Genomic DNA, 13361 nt, shown 5'->3' on the forward strand with positions numbered 1-13361 from the left:
CAAGAAGTAGCCTGAAATAGTGCACACAGTGTATTTTAATGGCTACATGAAAGATAAACTTAGAAAACAAAATGATGGTGCAGCTCAGGCAAAAAAGGGAGCAAAACTTATTGTGTTCAATGGAAGTGACTTCACTGTTAGCTCTAGGTTATCATGGCATTAAAACATCTGGAGAAACGGGAAAGGGATTCTTGTGGAAGCCTATCACTTCCTATCGAATGCTTTTCTCATACTGTAAAAATCTTTATGAATATACAAGATTCGGTGATGACATTGGAGGCTCAGACCATGGTAACAGTCTCATGCTCAGGACTCATATTCTTATGGGTCAGAATAAAAACGATTAACCAATGATTATATTTTCTGCAGTCCTTAATAAATTACATTTTTGGGTGGCAACTCTGGTGTATGAGAATGCTATCTAGTATCTTCTTAGAAAAAACCTTTTCCTTTAGTCCTTAAGATGATTAATATTAAAGCCCCTTATTAAAACCAGATAATGCATGGAAGGTTTTTTCAGTGCTGACCTTTTTCATATGGCCTGATTAAACCAAGAAACTCCCAGATCTATTTGTGCAATTGTATTCTTAGCAGGCCAGCCAGCTGGTGGCTTTGACTTAAGTCTGTCATTCTTGCTGCAGCTTTCTCTTGTGAATAAAGAGAATATTGTCTTTCCCTAGACTGTGTCTCCAATCTTACCAGTCAGTATAATGGTGAACCATAGGACAGCAAGTTCCTTTACATATAAATACAGATGAAATATTTATGAACATTTGTATCCTTACCTATGTATAAATGCAGGGGACTGGCATAAATGATGGTAATATAAAATAATAGGGAAAAGTTACTATCTACAGTGAAAAAGATCAGTGTTTGTATAAAATATTCTTAACACTTTTTTGTGTCTTGTTTTTATATGCCTAAAATCTTGAACTTTTGCTCCTGTACTGGAAACTAGACTGACTTGCACCCTTGTTGAATACAGCCTGAACTCTAGTAAAAAGCTTGAGGGTATTTTTACAGATGATGGGTCAGGTTCATGGCATGCTCCAGCAGCTCTGTTTCAATCTGGTGACCCAGACCAGCTGTTACACTGGCTTCTCAGGCACTGAGGTCAAAGGACCAAGGAAAGAAAGAAAAGGGTGTGGTTTATTTATTTATTTTTGATTCTTTGGTGGTGTACAAGGAACATTTAATCAACAATTAATCAGAAATTAAGGTCTTACCTGTTCTGTCACAATGTGAGAACATGGAGCTGAGTAAATGGGAATTTCAGCAAAGGACTCCTTGAAGTTCACTGGGATTGGACTTGCACTACCTGCTTTTAGACAAGAGTGATAAGCCTTGAATAGTGTGGCATCTCAGCATACTGCTGTCTGGCAAAAGCGTTCCTTAAGTGGGAAGCTCCTAGAGAACACTGCCATTTTTTGCAGCTCTAAGGCTGAAAGTTATGAGTGATTCTTTCTTGCTCTGAGCCACAGCTAGAAAGGGAGAACATGGCCATCTACTTGTGCCCTGCCTTGCCCCCACCATCTGCTGGGTGCCACCTGCCTGCTTTCCCATCTGTAGGCTGAGGACTCTGTCTCTCAGCAGCCACATCTTAGTTTCCATCTGGCTGCAGACAGTCCCTTCTGGTGAGGGGGCTTTAAAATAAATCTAGGTGCGAGGCTGCCCTTGGCAGTAGCTGGAGGACACTGGTAGTTTACGGCTGTGCTTGGAGCTTACCTTGGGGTGCACAGAGCTGTTCTCATCTCTCAGAAGACATCTTTCAGTCTAGGACAGCTCAGCCAATGCTTTGAACCTTCAAAGCAGAAAATGTTAAATATCTGTTTTGGAGGCAGGGACTTTGTAATCATCTCTTTACTAACTAAGCTTGAATTCTGCTTAATTTGGGATCTAGAAAGCGTGATTCCTTACACCAAGTGTGAAGTTAATCTCCTGATGCCTCTGACAGTCCTGAAGAGAAATCAGCACTTGGTCTACAGGACAGGGTTAATCTCACAACAGTGTAGATCTAAAACAGGCACTGCAATCCACACTCTAGAGCTGACCCTTCAGCTCACTGACTGTAGAGCTGAGACAAGGGGGATCTTGAATGTCAGGTCTGTACTGTAGAAGAAAGGGAAGGTAATTCCTATCCTCCTCCTCTGTCCTAAACAGCTACTGTCTCAGAAGAGATAACTGACTTTAACACTCTTTTTTATGATGTTCTCTTTTTTGAATATTCTGCCTGAGGACTTTTCTTTTGTATTTATTCCTTGGATTATCTGTGTTGTTTTGTCTTTATTTATATTCTTCAACTCTTGAATTCACTGTAAGGCATTTAGGTAACAGTTTATGAATATAATAAATGGGGAATAAAAGTTATATGTAAATCTGAACCTGTATTGACCTGACATAAATTCTCTGGGGGCCGCAAGAGATCAGAGACGACATTCATCAAGTGAGGCACTGAGCATACATCTGGTGCTAATACTTAGGAGGTTTTGCATAAAAATAGGATGAATTCACTCTTCTTCATCTGTGAACTGTGCACTACTCCTTACTTGTATATCCCCTTGAATAGTGTAAAATAGAGCAATGTGGAAAAAAAGAGTAACAGCTTATAAAACACTGTATTCAGGTGTGTGGATTCAGCCTGGCTTATGGTAAGTTTTCTTCAGTGGATTCATACCTGCAGTCGCTGCCATTCTTCTGGGAAATCATGTAAGCACATGTTTCCTTTAGAGGGCTTCTGACCTCTTTTGTGTTCTTCTCTTTAATTTCTTTGTCCTAAGTAAGGTGATATTAAAAGAAATCCTTAGTGGTATGCTTCCCCGGGAGCTTTACAGAGTGTAAAGGATAGAAGTAGCTTCTGCTGCTTCTAAATTAAAAGCAGTTGCTCAGACTCTTGCAAGTCTCCAGAAGATGACATGCCTGCTAAGAATGAGTGCAGCCCTGTGCACGAGCAAACTGAACGCTGGAGAAAGAATAATGTGATTGTCAAGACACATCCTTCAGTTTAATAAAACATAGGAAGGCTCTTCCTTAATTTAAAAGTAGTCCTTGGAAAAAAACCGTAATCTAAACTTTAGCATGAAAGTAAGCACTCATCTCGTTTGAAATAAACATACTTTTCTTTCTTCTTTAGTACTGGGTAACTTCCATAGTAGGTTAAACCTGTTGTAAATCAGTGGTATATGAACAAGGTTATTATATGAGCAGTATTAATAGGAATAATAGCTTATATCTTTGAATTTATAAGCACGCATGTTTTATTTCCTAAACCAGCTTTTCCCTTAGAAAAGGTTGCCTTGTCTGTAAGACTTATTTGTAATATCATGTTATATGCTATAAAATGAATTACTACCTCTGAGCTCTCACTTATTCAGAAGTTGTAGCAATACATCTCTCCTGGATATTCTGGCAGCTTAATGTTAGGGGCTTCTTCCTGCTCCAGAATTGTTGGTCTGGGACTGATTACCAAGTCATATTGTCATAGTAAATCTGAATCTCTAGTAAGTCTGAATCTACTCGCCATCCTGTTCTTTGAATCATCAGAACTGCATTTCCATCTGTGTGTTTTACATTGGGAACCGTATGTATCCAGTGACATTATATTCTCAGACACTGCAAAGCTTACCTCCATCCATCCATCCATCCATCCATCCATCCATCCATCCATCCATCCATCCATCCATCCACCCATCCATCCATCCATCCATCCATCCATCCATCCATCCATCCATCCATCCATCCATCCATCCATCCATCTATCCATCCATCCATCAACTGTATTCTGAAAGAGATTAAAACATTGGTCCCACAGACCTCAGGCCCTGGATGGTGTATGGGTGCCATGTTCATTTTCACTCTCTCAACATTGTTCCTGTGATTTCTAAAGATTTCCTTGATATTTTGGGACTGCTGCAGCTGAGCACAGCATTATCTGTTTAGGTTCACACCATTAAAAAAAAATCAACTTCTAATTTATTGCCTAATTTATAAGCCTGCTTGATAGCCTGTGACACAAGCTGAACTTATGTTCAATAATTAATGTGAAAAAAGACTGTGTTACATGGCCCAGATAGATTAGATGCTCTTTATTTAATCCTGTCAGTCAGCCACAGCTGTTAAAATTTATATCCTCATAAAAGAAGGTACCTGTGCTGCTGTAGGTTTTCAAGCTAAAAGAAATTAATGCTGGAATAAAGTATATATCCAGAGCATATATAACTCAATAAGACAAGAAATAAACATTCATAAATGTAATCAGAAATTTATGGGGACATATGCTTACACAAATATGACATTTTGCCACATTCTTATGGTGATCTTTCACAGTTGTAAGAAGGAATTAGATATCGAGATTTATTGTTCTTTATGTTTTAGTTGCTAACTAACTCCTCTTAAGCCTTTCAAAACATCCCCTCATTTATTGAGTTTGATTTTACATGCCCATATATAATCACGTACAGCCAAAGATGTGGATTCTTGGTGATTTTTAAATTATGCTTTTATTCAATGCAAGCTTCCAGTTCAAATATTCAGTTCAAAATATAAACGTAAATATATGAAGAATCTCATGCTTTGTAATGTGAACTTTTAGAAAACTTAGCAAGAGATTAGGAGTGCTGAAAAGACATTTAGTCACACTGGGCATCAGGAAGATACTGCGCAGTTGGCTGCTGTGCCACAGAAACAGTGTGGACGTCGTTCATATGTAGGACTTAATGGGAATCCACAGATATTAAATGAATATTCCCAATGGGAAGGGCACTCTTCTCCCCCTTTTTGTGTGGAAAAATCAATATCTCATCAGGGAACTCTTCAATACAGAATATTTTGAATGAGCATATGATAAATGATATTCTTGTCTGCACTTGGGATATAAGGAAAATAATTTTCCTGGTATAATGAGTGATAAGTAGAACAAAGATCACAGGGGAATAAAATGTAGCTGTTAGATCCATTTGATAATTTCCATCTGGATGGTATTTGCTTCTCTCTGTAAAGGGAATGGGAGCTGCCTATTTCTAGGCAATCTGTTCAGTTTCTTTTACAGGAAAGGACAGTTTAGCTATTCCTTCCATATGGGCATACATTATTACATCTAACAAACATGTTCATCTCTCATTTTAGCCAGACCCTCTAAGTACTCTTAATTCCTGGGTGGGTTGGAATGGGGATTGAGTATCCTCTATTCTTCTTGTTTACTCTTCAGAATGCAATAAGGAGTGGAGAAGAACTATGTTCTGTATAGTTAGGTGTTAGTTTGCTAAAAATGAACTTGAAGTGGAAAGCAAGATAGCTGTAACTGTAACAGTGTAATCATTGCTTCTCTTGGCCTGATAATGCTGTATCAACACAGATCTGCAACTTTAACTATCATGGGCTCCAGTTCATGCCAGCTCTGTCTTAAATTAAGCTGGTTCTGTCTCAGTATTCGCTCTTCTTTAGAACAGAAAAATGTTCTAAGGGTGAGGAGAATCACTGTAGTTGCTTTGTCTAACCATAGGTGGGGGACGGGGGAAAGGTCGCAAGTTTACAAAAATAAAGAAAATACTACAAATAAGAATATAGTGTTTTAGGACTGCACCTCTCTCATCCCTCCACTGCCAGTGACCCCTGTTCTGCAGTGTTTCATGAACAGTTCTTTTGCATTATCCTTGTGAAATTCAATCTCAGCATGCCAGAGGCCTTTGTCCCTCCACAGCAAACAGCCAGAATTAGAGAGGTTCAGGTGGGTTGAGTAAATAATGAGACAGCAAAACACGTTGTGTGTTCAGGGCAGCTCTACACAGCTTGGATGCCAAGGGGCTTATTGGGGAAGGTAGAAAAAACGTGTCAAAATGAAGAAACAGATGCTGTCTAGGCAGGAGTTTACATTCATTTTGTTTACTCACCTGTCTATTGAGGAAACCCCATGACAAATAACGTGTGCTTTCAGCTGCTGACCTTTTTATAAGACTATGACAAATACAATGCTTTGTTTTCCACAGAGAGCTGATGTATGTTGCTGCTACATCCCTTCAGTTGCAGCTGTGGAATTTCTTCTTCTGTGGAAGTAGCTTTAAATGAGACAGAAGTACTATCTGATTTGCTACCACAAATTAAACTGTTAACTAAGTTTTGCCTTCTTTGCCATGGCTGTGAGAGCTCTCTGTACTCTTTAAGGTCTGATTCAAATAGATCACAGTTGTTTCATTCCTGATGTGTCTGCCACCTTGACTCAGCTAATATCTAAATCTTCAGTAGTCGTTAAGGGGAGTGACATCATTAAGAGTTTATTTTATGCCTCGAAGCCATTTTCAGACCTTCCTATTTCAAGATGACATTGGCTACTGCTGATAAAAGAGGTGCTGGACTGCAGGTGGTGCCAGTGCAGGGATGAACAAGCTGTGCCTGAGTGGTACCTCACACATGCTTTGGACATCTTATCAGCAGTTGAGGTGCACCATTCCAGTTGTTGGTGCAGTTATTTTAGGAAGCATTTCCTAAAATTCTTACTTGAGTGGTCACATCCTCCTGTACTCTACAGGCACACACCAGGTCACACCTAGGAAAGGCAAATTAATAAAAGACAGTAACTGAAAACTGTTACCCAGAGGAAATGACCACGGCAAACTGATAGCCTCCAAGGCCTTGATCATTTGCAACTCCATGAATTCTTGAAGTAGTATAACTTCATATTCATTCAGTAAACCTTGATTAAGTTGTAAAGTTTCTCTTTGAACCCACATTAGACTTCTGCACATTGCTCTTTACAATGTGCAGGATGCTCACCAGTTGGTTGCATACTTTGCCCCAGAAGCTGTGGATGCCCCATCCCTGGAGGTGCTCAAGGCCAGGTTAGATGGGACCCTGGGCAGCCCTATCTGATGGGTGGCAGCCCTGCCTACTGCATGGTTTGTGGCTGGGTGGTCTTTAGGGTCCCTTCTAACCTAAAAAAATGATTATATGTTAAGAACCACTCTGCTATTAACCAGTGGCTTTCGTAGTGTACCTTGGCTCTTGTTATTCATGGTCTTTCCTTTCCTCCTACTTGCACTTCTACTCAAGTATCAGTCTTCACTGTAGAGCATCAGTTTGACATAAGAACCTAGCTAGCAAACAACAGCATTGTTTATTGATAGCTACAGTACTCACATTTCCAAAGTCATTTCAGGACATACATAAAGCAAAATGTTTGAAAAGTTTTCAAACCTTTTTACTTCAAAATTAATAACAGAAATCAACACTTACACTTTTTTTCTTTTTGTTTTCCATTTTTTAGGCAAGAGAAAATATTCACTGGGCCAGTTCTGGAGCACAGACAAAACTTTTGGAGGTATGACTGATTTTACAATTGGAGTCCCTTATCAGAGCTTGTAAGGTAAATCAGGCAATTATAGTAAAAGGGGAAGGTGGAATAAATTAGAAAACAAGGGGATACCATTTCTTTTTAATTCCAGGTAAGTGCTTCCACAGGAAATATTTATCATGCCACCCTCTCCTCTGTGGAACTCCAGTCTGTTTTTATGCTCTGGAAATCCTTAACCTCACAAATTAAGTGCAAATTGAATTTTGTCTAAATACATATAAATGAAAAGAGAATTGCTTCTTTTTGGTTCTTTAAAACTGTGTATGCACAACTAACAACTTTGTGGTTCCTCCTCCTTTCTTTTCTTTTTTTTTCAGTAGCTGTCAGTTCTGAAATGAACACTGAAAACCAAAGTTTTTGTGTCTTTAAGATTTATTTATACCCCCCAAAATGGCAGAATGTTCATTCAATATTATGGAAACCAGTCACTCTTTTTAGGATGAAGTGTTACTCTCTCAGACTCCTGCACTGAGAAGTTAGCAGCTATATTTTCAGATACTGTCTTTTTTATTTTTTCTGCTATGTTATTACACCTGCTTCTTTTCATTCACTATTTTGTCTGCTAAAGTTTTCTTTGTTTAAAATAATCCTATTACCACATGAAAGTTGATGGAAACAATTAGACTGTATAGCTAATGTCAGAAGAATGTGACTGAGATGAACAACTTTATGTTTTGCTACACTGTAGAGATAATGGGGAAATTCACAGTATTGTTGAGGAAATGCCGATACTGGAAATATACATCCTTATAAAATCAAAGCATTAAAGCAAATGCTGAAATAACTTTGTAACTTCAGTGCTGAACTGGCCAGTGGGTTGAAAATTGACTTCACTGTAAGGATTCAGGTGAAATGTTACACTAAAATGAGAACACTGTTGACTTTCCTCACCAAAAGGGAGAAAACTCCAACATCTGCATTAGTGCTCTGCTAGTGCTTTGAAAAGCTGATGACAATAGTATTCTGTATGGTTTTCATTCTTTCTCCAGGGATCACTTTGCCAGTTGGTTTGGTCTGTGTTATTAAAACAGCGGGGAAAGGCAGGCTGCAGTTTAGAGAGACCCGTGGATGATAAATTAGCATGTTGCAATATGGCTTTCATTGCAGGATAAGAAATAATAGAGTTTTAACAGAAATGAACAGTTCATATTTTATCACAAAAAAGCATTACATATTTTTAATTATTATATATATTTTTTGTATATTTTCATTTGGATCGAGAAAACTCTCTATGTTAATTTTTAGTAGTGTTAATTTTCCAAGCGCACAGTGCTCTTGCAGCACTCAATAAAATCAATGTAGCCATTTCTGGTGACAAACAGATTTGACATTTTTTGCACAGTGGTCACTGGTGCATAATCTATCATGTTGCCTTACAAGAAAAACACAAAAACAAACCAAAACAACAACAAAATCCAACAGGAAACTAAGTAGAGGTATATTTCAGCCAGATATTTTGTATGGAACTATTTTAAATTGCTTTTCACTCTTACTCAAAAATTTACTTATATTTCCTGTTCACAAAAATGGGCTGAATTTCTAGCTCATTATTTGTTCTGGTTCAACACTTGGACTGTGACAGGAATTGGAGAGGTTGCACACTGTTGCTCAGACATCCGATTTCTATCAACAATTCTCCTCCCTCACATGGACCATGTAATGTTTGTTTTTATCATGCTTAGGAAACTAACACTCTTAAGCTTTGTCATCTTTCACTTTGCTTTTAAAAGAGAGAAGTTTTCTCTTTTACTGAGGTCACGCATAGTTTGTAGCAAACCAAAGTATCAAAGATCTAAGTTAGGTAACCATTGGATTTATTCCTATTTGTGGTAGGATTTGGTACCTGGAAGATACAGAAAATCTATATTCAACAACAGATAGAATAATTTACATTTATATAGCTATTAAAAACTTGTGTAGTTTTGAAATATATATATATATATTTATTATTTTTTTTTCCTACAGAAATTAGAATTCATAGTCCTTATTTTGATTCTTTGGTTGCATTGCGAGGAGACACATGCTATCAGATTCATTATGAAAGTTAGAGTATTTCTTTTCTTCCTGCCATGTTCATCTTTCCCAACCACTTTCATCATTTTCATAGTGAGTTCCACACTTCTTCGAGTCTAAACGTTTCTTGAACACAAGCGACAATGACAGTGACTCAATCACCTCTGTGGGCAGCTCTTTCCAGCGCCTGACCACTCTTTCAGACAATACATTTTTTTCTGACTGAACCTCTCCAGCACAAATTAAAGCCATTCTCCCTTGTCATATCACTGTTATTCAGGAGGAGAGGCTGGCCCCCATCTCATCACAACCTCCTTTCAGGTAGAGAGCCATAAGGTCTCCCCTGAGCCTCTTCTTCTGTCTGAATAATCCCAGTTCTTTCAGTTGCTCCTCATAAGGCGTGTGCTCCAGACTACTCACCCCTTTGTTGCCTTTCTCTGGACACATTTCAAGGCCTCTGTGTCTTTCTTGTAGTGGGGGCCCAAAACTGAACACAGAATTGGACATGCATCCTCACCAGAGCTTCTTCTGGAAACACTTTTCTCAAATATAAACTTAGTACATTATCTTCTTCATACTACTTTTGTATTGATACAATGTTAGAGATTCTGTTGCTATCATCTGTTGTCTGAAATGATGTACTCTTTGCTATTCTCCCACATCTATGTAAAATTAGTTTAAATATACAACTTTGCTGTCCTCTTTCTCTAACCATAGTCCCAGTGAGTGCAACATCACTACTTCTAGTCATTCTGCCATTTGAATTTATGCATGTATTACCTGAAGTGATTCATGATAAATTTATATATACACATATGTATTTAGGAGCAGTTCTTTAGGCTGTTTTAATTGGTCTTTGAACTTGGTACTTCATCATATTAAGAGAGAATTATGATGCATGGTTACCATATGTCTGTACCTAGTGGTTTTTGGTCAGCATTTATATGGTGCTCAGGAGAATTTGTTTTGCAAGCAGAAATTATGATTTCATAGATGAAGCCCTTTCTCAGCATTACCCTAAGAGTAGATCCTTCGTGTAGTACCCATGAAATCTATTGCTTCCCATGCATTAAGCTGTACCTCAGCATGTTAAGCTGATATTTAATCCAAATAACCAAGCTGAGTTCAGTGGGCTGTAGATGTAGACACCGACTTAGAAGAAAATTTGGCTATTTCAGTGCAGCCCCAGTAAGAAAGTGACAGGAAAGAACCTGCAGAATTTCACTTATACAAGAAAAATTGATTTGGTTGCAGGTGTCCTTAAGGCTTTCTGTAATGCAGAACAAGCTGACAGATTTCTGTGCAGGACTGGAAATGTATCTTTGGCTTTAAAATAAATTAGAGTTGCCTGAATGTTAAAGGTGTTCAATTATTTAAAGATGTTTAAGCAAGTCTGTTATCTAAATATGCGTATATGGAGAAGGGTGGTAAAGAGTAGTGAATACAGTATTTAGTCTAATATAGTTATCCTGGGTTTTAAGTTGTTAAATTCACATTACTGTCTCTGGTTGCCTTTTGGCACTCAGTGGTGGATGTGATCCTGAAGATGGAAACGAGACCTGAGAAACCTTTAATAGGACAGTCTCCAGTCACTTGTGAACACTGCGGTGATGCAGGGTCAGGGAGGTTTATGTTGTTTATCTCCAACTCTGACAAAGAATCTGCTTGTCCCCATCTGAAACTGTTTAATCATATAACAATAAAGCAGATTCTATGAAACATAGATCACCCTTTAATATCCATCTAAGACTTCATGACCACTGAAGGCAAATATCTGCCCTATATTAAATCCTTTAAACAAGTTGTGGGTTCTATAGAATTGTTTGAGTTTGGAGAGACCATTAAAGTCCATCAGTCCAACTCTCCTGTAATGAACAGGGACATCTGAAGCTGGATCAGGTTTCCCAAAGCCTTGTCCAGTCTGACTTTGAATATCTTGTACCTTTTTATTTTTTTTTTCCCATGCTTATATACAGATGAGGAGTTGTGTAAGTCTGCTATGAATTCAGCAAGTACAAGGTAGCTCAAGTCTTTGTTGAATGACATTATTTATTCTATTAATATTTAACGTGGAGGAACTAGTGAACTGCATAATTTGATAGAGATGTGTGTGCTGCTCCCTGAACACCTCTAATGCTGTCATGCTTTCTTCAATTTTTAGAAGTTATTTGAAAGAATAAACACAAAATACTCTGCTTTGATAAAAAGCACAAAGCAAGTTAATATAATGTGGCAGTGCACACCTATTTTCCTGGCAGTTTTTCTGTAAGTTGCTCAGAACTCACCAGGTCTCTTAGCCTGTTGGCTGTTCAGGGGCTTCCTGGCACTCAGAGACTTGTTCCCAGGCCAGAATGTGACATGGGATGTGCCTTACAGATGCATTTTCATTTCTCCTGGTATTTGTAGTTCTCCCCATATAGCAGACACCAAGTCCATCCTGACAAGCAGTGGGGTGAGACCAGGTCACTTTGCTGTTGGTAGCATTATTGCTGGTTAGGCTTTTCCATGCTCATTAGATTTGAATGCTGACACATCTTTGGAGTCTATTATGGCAGCTCTCCAGTGACATAATTTGTAGTTATTGCTGTAAGTACACTGAGGTTAGGTCTATTTCTCTGAGCTTCACCCTGAACATATTCTGTGAAAACATCACTAATGCTGTATTGCCTGTATGTTCCTCTCCCCAGATGTCCTAATTGTGTCCTATTATTTGATTCTGTCTGTGTTCTAAAAATCCATAGCCCATTTGACCTTTTACTCTTCATGTCAATGCCTTGCATGTGTCCTTAGAAACTCAGTAGCTTCTCCCACCGGAGATACTGTCTCCTTTTTCTGCCTTCCTACCTGTGTGTCCTGATGATAGGAATATGAAAAAGACAATAGAAATACCATAAACCATATGGCCATAGGATAGGTTTGTTTGACTGGCCCCTTTGGCCCCTACTCCTGGTCTCTGCTCCCAGGGACTCTTCCAGAACTCCATACCACTGAGCTGCAGCTGTCATTAAAAATATATATAAGGATAATTTGTTTTCTATTTCTAATGAAAATCCCGCAGATAAAAAAAATCACTCTTTTGTGAGTCCTGTGAAGGGGATAAGGCTCTCTCAAAAGCCATTATATAAAAATATTTTTACATCAAGGATAATTGCTAAAGTCCAGAATATTACTGTATTCTCTCCCAAAGGAGAGAGAGAAATTTTTTTTCAGTCTGATTTGACACTTTTAGTTCCTTAAAAGATTAAAACCTTAATATTTTTTCTGAAGAACTAATTTAATTTTTAAAGAACTTTAGGACTTTCTGTGAGCTCTTTGCAGGTTCTTGGCTAGAAATATATTGTTCATTTTTCTAAATAATGGGAAATAGAGAACAAAGACTTTAATTGGTAAGAATGGAAAAAGACCTGCATTTCTCACAAGTAAGCTCCTCTGGGTGCTAACCAGTCTATATATTACATGCTATACAAAGTATTGCAATCTCTACCACCTCAAACAAATCCCTTACAAGTCAAAGGACTTATTTACTTCAGCAAAGAGCTTTTTCTTGTATTTTATGATATATATATATGTTGCTTATATATATATATTGCTTAATGAGTAATATGCAGAAAAAGTTGTAGGAAACTTATTCATTTTGCAATTAATACTTTTTATCTTTGCAAACTGTCTTTAAAAAAATAAAAATGGCCATGTAGCATTTCGAATTGGTATTCAAATTACGGGTGTCTCTGGCTTGGTTTCTAGAAGCTGAGTGCCTGTTGTAGGTGTAGAAGAGAATTCCTGGGTCTGAAGCTCAGTCTTGCTCTGCAGAGCAACAACCCACTGACAGCTCCTGTAATGTACTTTTAAGTGAAGTTGTATACTTCCATATGAATGATAATGTTGACATTTATCCTCTGTGTGATCCGTGCTAGTACCTTTCTTGAAAAAGCACCTTTGACTCAATTATACTCATGTTTTAGTGCTACTTTTTCCTTTTTTTTTTTTTTTTTTTTTTTTTTTTTTT

General features: G+C 37.9%; 1 protein-coding gene across 1 annotated transcript in view; it reads left to right on the top strand.

Moving 5' to 3' along the window:
- Nucleotides 1–13361, top strand: part of C4H4orf50 (chromosome 4 C4orf50 homolog) — a 77801-nt gene that overhangs the window by 36992 nt on the left and 27448 nt on the right. Inside the window, exon 15 of the transcript XR_011903580.1 lies at nt 7256–7309. The gene's annotated coding sequence lies outside the window, so the exon portion shown is untranslated. The remainder of the gene's footprint in view (nt 1–7255; nt 7310–13361) is intronic.

The sequence above is a fragment of the Excalfactoria chinensis genome, chromosome 4 (genome assembly GCF_039878825.1).
Source record: "Excalfactoria chinensis isolate bCotChi1 chromosome 4, bCotChi1.hap2, whole genome shotgun sequence".
NCBI lineage: Eukaryota > Metazoa > Chordata > Aves > Galliformes > Phasianidae > Excalfactoria > Excalfactoria chinensis.